The sequence below is a fragment of the Mauremys reevesii genome, linkage group 1 (assembly GCF_016161935.1).
Source record: "Mauremys reevesii isolate NIE-2019 linkage group 1, ASM1616193v1, whole genome shotgun sequence".
Classification (NCBI taxonomy): domain Eukaryota; kingdom Metazoa; phylum Chordata; order Testudines; family Geoemydidae; genus Mauremys; species Mauremys reevesii.
In genome coordinates, this window is record NC_052623.1 from 227,344,823 (window position 1) to 227,352,028 (window position 7,206).

Here is a 7,206-nt window from a genome sequence, read left to right on the forward strand (position 1 = left end):
CTTGTCTGAGGCTTTTAGACACATGGCCTCATGCACATATGTAGTGCAGCAGCAAGCAAGGCTGCGCCTCAGAGCCCTTCAGTCTGCTCACCAAATTGATACCATCTGGACTCTATACTCAAGGTGCCTTCTCGGGTCCTGGTCTCCATCAATTGGTAGATGGACCCATTTCCCTTCATACGGCCTCTACCATCAATAACTCTGATCTCAGACATGTCATCGCTAGGGTGGGGAGCCCACCTAGGGCCCCTCAAAACTCAAGACTTTGGTCTTCAGAGGAACTCTCTCCACATCAATGTCAGAGATCTCAGAGCAATTCTCCTGGCTTGTCAGGCCTTCCTGCTGCACATTACGGGCAGACATTTGTTTTCATGGACAACATTACTACCATGTTTTATCTCAACAGGGAGGGAGGAGCTTGCTCTTCCTGCCTTTGTTAGGAAGTGTTTCAACTGTGGGAATTTTGCATAGCCCACTCACTCAGTCTCGAGGCCTGGTACCCTCTGGGAGCACAAAAGGAACTAGCAGATTGCCTCAGCAAGTTCTTCTAGTCATGAGTGGTCTCTTCATCCGGATGTGGAGAGAAATGTTTTCCAGCAATGGGGGGGGGACTCCCCAGATAGACCTATTTTCAACCCGGCACAACAGAAACTGTCACCAGTTCTGCTCTCTGCAAGGCCACAGTTTGGGGTCTATCATGGAAGCCTTCATGCTACCATGGATAAAACACCTTTTCTAACAACTTCCTCCACCTCCCTCATCCAGGTGGGTTCTTATCTTCCCTGCTTTTAATCAGGCGGATTCCTTCTCCAGACTACCCAGGCACCAGCAGGGGTGGGCATTCAAAGCACAGGTGAAACAGGGTACCTGCACTCAGTTCTGGTGCCCAAGCCTGGCTCATGGCAGCCCAGAGCTGCAGCTGAAAGGAAAATCCTGCTCAGGCACCTGCAGCTTCTGGCTGGAGCATGCCCAATGCACACAATCTCCTGGGAATGTAGTTGTGAAGCTCTAGCAAGTCTCCACTGAGCACGTGTGCACCACAATTTTTCAAAGACTAATAACTTGGCCAAATTTGGGCAGATGGCAAAAGGCACATCCCAGACAGTGCCCCTACCCTCACTGCCAAATTTCAAGTCCCCATTCCAAAGCATGGTGGCACTAAAGCATCTCAAAAAGGTGGTGTGGTTTGTTTTTGTTTTTTTTTTAATAAACCTGGGCAAGACAACATATTCTCCCTACTCTTGTTCTCAGAAACTGCTGAAGAACTGTTTCTGCTGAAAAAAAAAAAATCAGCCTGAGGCAGACACCCAGCATGGGAAATTTCTACGTGAACAGGTAAAGTTTGGCAAAGTTATAATCAACTGAAAACAAGGTCTTATAATAGGAAGTTTCAGGCAACCTTACTAATAGGCATTACTACCAGCTGAAGCTGTATCCAGTAGTTGCTTTCTTTTCCTTGGACCTGATTCAGCAAATACATATAAACATGCTCAACTTTATGCACATGAGTAATCCCAATGAAGACAAAGGGACTAGTCACATAAGTAAAGCTATTTGCATGTGTGGCTGTTTGCAGGATAAGGGCCCTAGTATGGAAGATAGTCACCTGGGAAGCTATGGCCTGTCCCTTCATAGACAATAAAATGCTCATATTCCTTTACTCCTGCAGCCATACTTGGACTACAGTTGAATTAGATGTCATCTGCAACCCTGCCTGCCTTCCCTCCCACACTTAGCATATCTCCTCCCTCACTCTCCCACTCCTTTCTACAATCTGGGTTGGATTTGTCCAACTTTTTAACTCATGGAGATCTGGACTGTAGCGACTGAAAACATTGCGGGGCCAAGATTTGCTAATCTCCACTACTTCCTACTCGTCCCATCATATGCCAGTCCTGCTGTCACTTCTCCATGCAATACTGATCACCTGTCTCCTTATACAATGCAAAAATTCACTGTGCATCCCAGGAACATATCTTGTAAGCACCTGCAGTATTTGTCAGCCAGCTCTGATCATCTTCTTGTCCATGGAGCTACTGCCACTGTAGTCTGAAGTGGAGGGAGGAAGAAGAGGGCAGCTGAGAGTAAGGATAGAGGGCACCAACCAGCACTCAGCTGTAGCTGTGTCTCTAGTGGAGGAAAGCAGAAGTGTAGCAACTTGTAGAGTGAGTGGACACAACTTTGCAGCAATACCTGACCAGCTAAAACAATATAGCTCCTGTTTGAGTAAACAAATTTGTAAGCATAAACTTGACATTTAATATACCATTTATATGTACATGGACTAGCCAGATAAAAATCAGTCCAGAAAATGTATGTATAGCTGCCTCCCATCAGATGAACACTGTTTTTGCTAAACTGGAGCTTGATCCTATAACCCTTACTCCCATAAGCAATTCTTATTCTCACTGGCATGAGATTAGTCAGAGACCACCTGTGTAAGAATTCTCTTGGGAATAAGTAGTAGGATCAGACACTTAGTTGGTACATTTTGATAAATAAATTCATTTGTGACAATAGCCACATAGACTAAGTAGAAATACTCAAGAACCCTTGGCATTCTTGAGTCTCGTGAAATTTTATTTGGTATCTCAACTAATATTCTTAATAGCGTTTCAGCTGTACTATTGGGAAAGCTTAGGTTTGGACAGAAAAGAGGCAATGGCAGTTGAGATCTTACTACAGGATATTGTGCCAACACCAAGGAACATAAGGCAATTAGATCACCTAACGGGTGTTGAGTATGAGATTTAATACCATAATTCCCACCCCCCCCATTTTCTCACAATCCAATACTGAGTATAGCCTACTCTCCCAATCCACTAACAGACAAAAACAGTAGGAAAAATTCTCCAACTGTAAACATTCAGCCAGACACTGTAGGTATTTAGATAGCAGTTCCATAGATATTTAAGGGAGGATAAAGTATATTGACAAAGAAGAAAAGTCAGATGCTTATGGAAAGGGATTTACCAAATAAAGCAGTAAGATATTTGGCAAAGAGCTAGTTCTTTAATCTGTTCTTAGATTATTTCAGAAAATTGCTGTGAAGCAAATGACCCCATAAACCATCCAATTTCTGCAACTGCATCTGGTAGCTACTGGCCAGATTGTGGGGAATGAGGATCCTTTTATATTTGGGAGGAATGTACAAGAGTCCACAGTGTTTGGAAATATGTTTAACAAAGGTTACAATGACTTCTGTGAAATACAGCTGGTTTCTACTTGGGGCTTCTATTTGATAAAACCTTACCTGTAAGAAGTGGCAAACTGATAACTCAATTACTTGTGGCATCGAAACATATTAACACAACATGCTGGAAGAAAAAAAAAAAGACCTATTGTCAGCTGGTGGCTGACAAAATATAGGACATGGAAAGCTCAACCTATTTAAAGCACCAACAAGAAGGAAATTCTCTTGATATATGGCTACCAGTAAAGATGACCACCACTTAAAACAAGAGTAAACTCTCCCTGGTGCTAAACATTTCTGCTTTCCCTAGCAACTAACACCAATCTAGTGTTCAGAAACTCTTTGAAACAGTATATTATAGTCACCTGTTTTGGACTTCATACAGAACTTCCCTCTCTCTCTTCTACACTAGTTTTCCCCTCAAAAAAAAAATTCACAAATTTTTGTATGAAATATTGTATATAGACAGCATGTCAATCTACATTTTAATACAACAGTCACCATGGTACTGACTGGTTTTGTAGTTATCAATAAATGGTTAATACATTAATCCAGCCTCCAGGGGAATACAGTGTAAATTAGCTTGTGAAGAATTGGCTCATACATAGTGCAAAAGGAAGATGTAGATTAAAAAGAGTTAAGACAAATTTAAGTGCTTAATCGATATCCCTAGGAAGATGGAGAGGTTACCATTGCTGATGAACAGGTATCAGGTTCCGGGTAGAGCAGGGTGAACTGAGGCAAGTACTCATGAAGGTCCAAACCTCTACACTAGAGTCTCTCTCTCTCTGGCCCAATGACTATTCAGCTGTTTTTATAACAAGAGGAACAGCTTCAGCAGGAGATACAAACTAGGGGCTCTCACATCTTAGGTGAGTGCACTAACCACTGCACTAAAGACTGTAAAGATGGCAGTGGCACCCATCAGCACCTCCTCTTGCTCCCCAGCAGCTGTATGTTGCGAATGTAACCCTTTACTTACTTTGATTTTGTTAAAAATACGACTTCTCCAAACATTTTTTCTCTTTCACTAGAAAAATCCCTCCAAAATTCACTTTTGATTCAAGCTTTTTTTCCCCCTAGAACTGCTAGCACAATGAAAAAAAGTTATTATTCTTCCGTAACTGTTGTTGTTTGAGATGTGTTGTTCATATCCATGCCACGACCCACCCTCCTACCCCTCTGTCAGAGTTAACCAGCAAGAAGGAACTGAGATAGGGTAACCATATGTCCCGTTTTGGCTGGGACTGTCCCCTGTCCTTACCCTCCCGACATTTTTGGCAAAAATGGGCATGTGTCCTATTTGCTCTTGCCAACTTGATCAGTGGTAGCTCTCCACTGCCTTCCCCATACCTGTCCTTCTGCATCGGTGAGCGCCCTCCGTAAGTGTGAAGCTTCTTGTACTTCTTCCTTGGCACCGGAGCTAGTGAATGACACTGGGAAGAGTGCGGCGCTGAAGGAGCGCTTTGCATTGAGGCTGAAGTGCTCAGTACAGAATCCGAGCAGCATGGCTCTGAAGTTGGTCAGAGAGCAGCTTACATTAGGATAGTCTTATTTCTCTATCCTTTTTTGTGCAGGGTCTAAAGTCCTCACAAATCTGGCACTTGTCCCTCACATGAATTTCTCCCAAGCACTTCAAGCAGCTGGAGTGCGGGTTGCCCAGGGATAGGTTTGCCACAGGAGGCACAAGGATTGAAGCCCAACGCATGCCTGGCCCCTGGGGCAAAGAGTCCTTTAACGATAGGGACTGTTTACACTTACACTAAAACTATACTTAAATTAAACTATGAATGAGTCCAAAAACCACTGAGAAGAAGCCTGGCCGAAGAGGGGTAGTTCCATCAACTGTCACGGGTGGTAAGAAGGAACTGAGGGCTTGTCTACATTACCCGCAAGATCAACGGGCAGTGTTCAATCTAGTGGGTGTTGATTTAGATCGATTTCCCTTCTCCCCCAGTGTAGACCAGGCCTGAAAGGGTGCATTGCCAGCAGCACGCCTTATGCTAGTGCATGAGTGTGTGGCACCAGAGGGCACTAGAGCTGACCTGATGGATACCACTGAGGGAAAAATCTCTGGCAACAGTGCACACGGCACACACACCTAATGTGGAATCAATGAGAACAAGTACTCAGAACAAGAAGAATCAGTTATACACCCAGCTCCAGGTGTCAATGTGGGCACTTATAAAAGGATCCCACAGTGGCCACCTGTGAAAAGCTTTGGTTTAAGTGACTTGCCCAGCATTACACAAAAATTCTGTGGCAGAGACAGAATCCAATACTCCAGTGTAGCATTCAAATGCCCATCCTTCCTCAATCTTATGCTACCTGCCTCTTTTATGTTATACTCTCCACATAAGGCAGAAGTCCTACAGAAAACATCTTCATTCACTATACAATCCTAATTGGAAGGGAAGGATAGCTCAGTGGTTGGAGCATTGGCCTGCTAAACCCAGGGTGGTGAGTTCAATCCTTAAGGGGGCCATTTAGGGAACTGGGGTAAAAAAATCTGTCTGGGGATTGGCCCTGCTTTGAGCAAGGGGTTGGACTAGATGACCTCCTGAGGTCCCTTCCAACCCTGATATTCTATTATTCTAATTCATTCCCTAAGCACCATTCATCCCATGCAATGAATGAGACAAGCACCTGTGGAAAGATAGTCTTTGATTGCATATGCATTATGCTAGCATGAAATCAAGGGGGGTAATTGATAGCACAGACAAGTTTGAGTCTGGCATTACCTATTTTTGAGTAACTGTCTTTGTATTAATGTGCTTTTAAATTACATTTTAAAAAAATCCATCTTAAGTTTTTAATAAAGTAAACAATTTTTTTCCATCACATGGAATCATACTGACACCCCAGCTGGGTAATCTGCAAGGTTCTGGCCCAAAGCACAGATTTCTACCAGCTGAGTAATGTAGCCATTATATCCTCTATGCAGATCAACACTAGCCTGGGAAGAAATTTTTGTCAATAGGTTTCACAGCTATTTGCTAGACAGCAAAGGAATGTTCACACTCAAGAATCCTGGGTTCAGTTCCAGGTTCTGGAAGAGATTGCACTCTTGTGGTTACAGACCTTTCTGCTCATGTCCCATTCCACCCTTATCCCCTTTAGTCTGAGTCTTCCACTCCACTTGGTTCTATCCCAACCTCCTTCTTCCAGTCAGACTACTTCTTTCTCAATGCCACCTGGGTACCACAAGGAGCACCACTGAAAGCACAGAAGAGACCATCTCCATGCTCATTACCACAGCAGCCCTTAACAGCCAGTAGAAGCTAAAGCAGAGAGCCCCGCTCATCCCTGGCATCCCTGGGATGGAGAATACTCAGTCACTCTGTGGGGATGACACATGGCTGTCTGGTCTGCCCAGTGGAGCTCTGTGGGGATGAAACACATGCAGTGCACACAGAATCTTTGGAGAATTTAGCTGCCAGCCTCTAACAAAATTACTTAGCATGTGCAAATTGCTATTCTCCTCCCCCCCGCCCCTCAAAGTTATAACTTACTCAAATTTGGGAGGATTTTCATAGGGACAGCAAGAGAGACTCCTGACACCAGGGTAACCTCCTCTACCCATAAAGGTTCAAGTCTCTGCTTCAAAGCAAGGGTGCATGAGAACTTCAATGATGCAGTTGTAAGAATTAGAAAAAAGATACAGGCAAAACAATGTATTTTCCTTTAATTTCATTTGTTGAAATGGCTGCATCTAGTTTAGATGAAACTTCGAAAAATATTAGACCGAGCCAGACCCCCACCTTTGAAAGTTTCAGCCCAAAAAGTTAAAGTTGTAAGCAGCTTCAATTTTAAGTAATGCAACATTAAATAAAATTCTATGGTAATGCCTAGGTGTTATTTGGTAAAGAACTTTGACATACACAGGCCCCTTTAAAAGACAACTGACTAACATGTTAGAAAGTAGCTCCATTTTGAAGTTATACAGTCGATCGGAGAGAACACCCTCTAATAGTTCCAATACAAGAAGATACTTATTCTACAAGACTAAGTAC

General features: G+C 43.4%; 1 long non-coding RNA gene across 1 annotated transcript; it reads right to left on the reverse strand.

Annotated features, from left to right (window-relative positions):
- Positions 1 to 1,988: 1,988 nt before the first annotated feature.
- Positions 1,989 to 4,160, reverse strand: LOC120405331. The gene is made up of 3 exons (XR_005598506.1): positions 3,884 to 4,160; positions 3,254 to 3,317; positions 1,989 to 2,129 (listed from the first exon to the last, which is right to left on the reverse strand). It is a non-coding gene; the product is annotated as an uncharacterized LOC120405331 (long non-coding RNA).
- Positions 4,161 to 7,206: the final 3,046 nt, after the last annotated feature.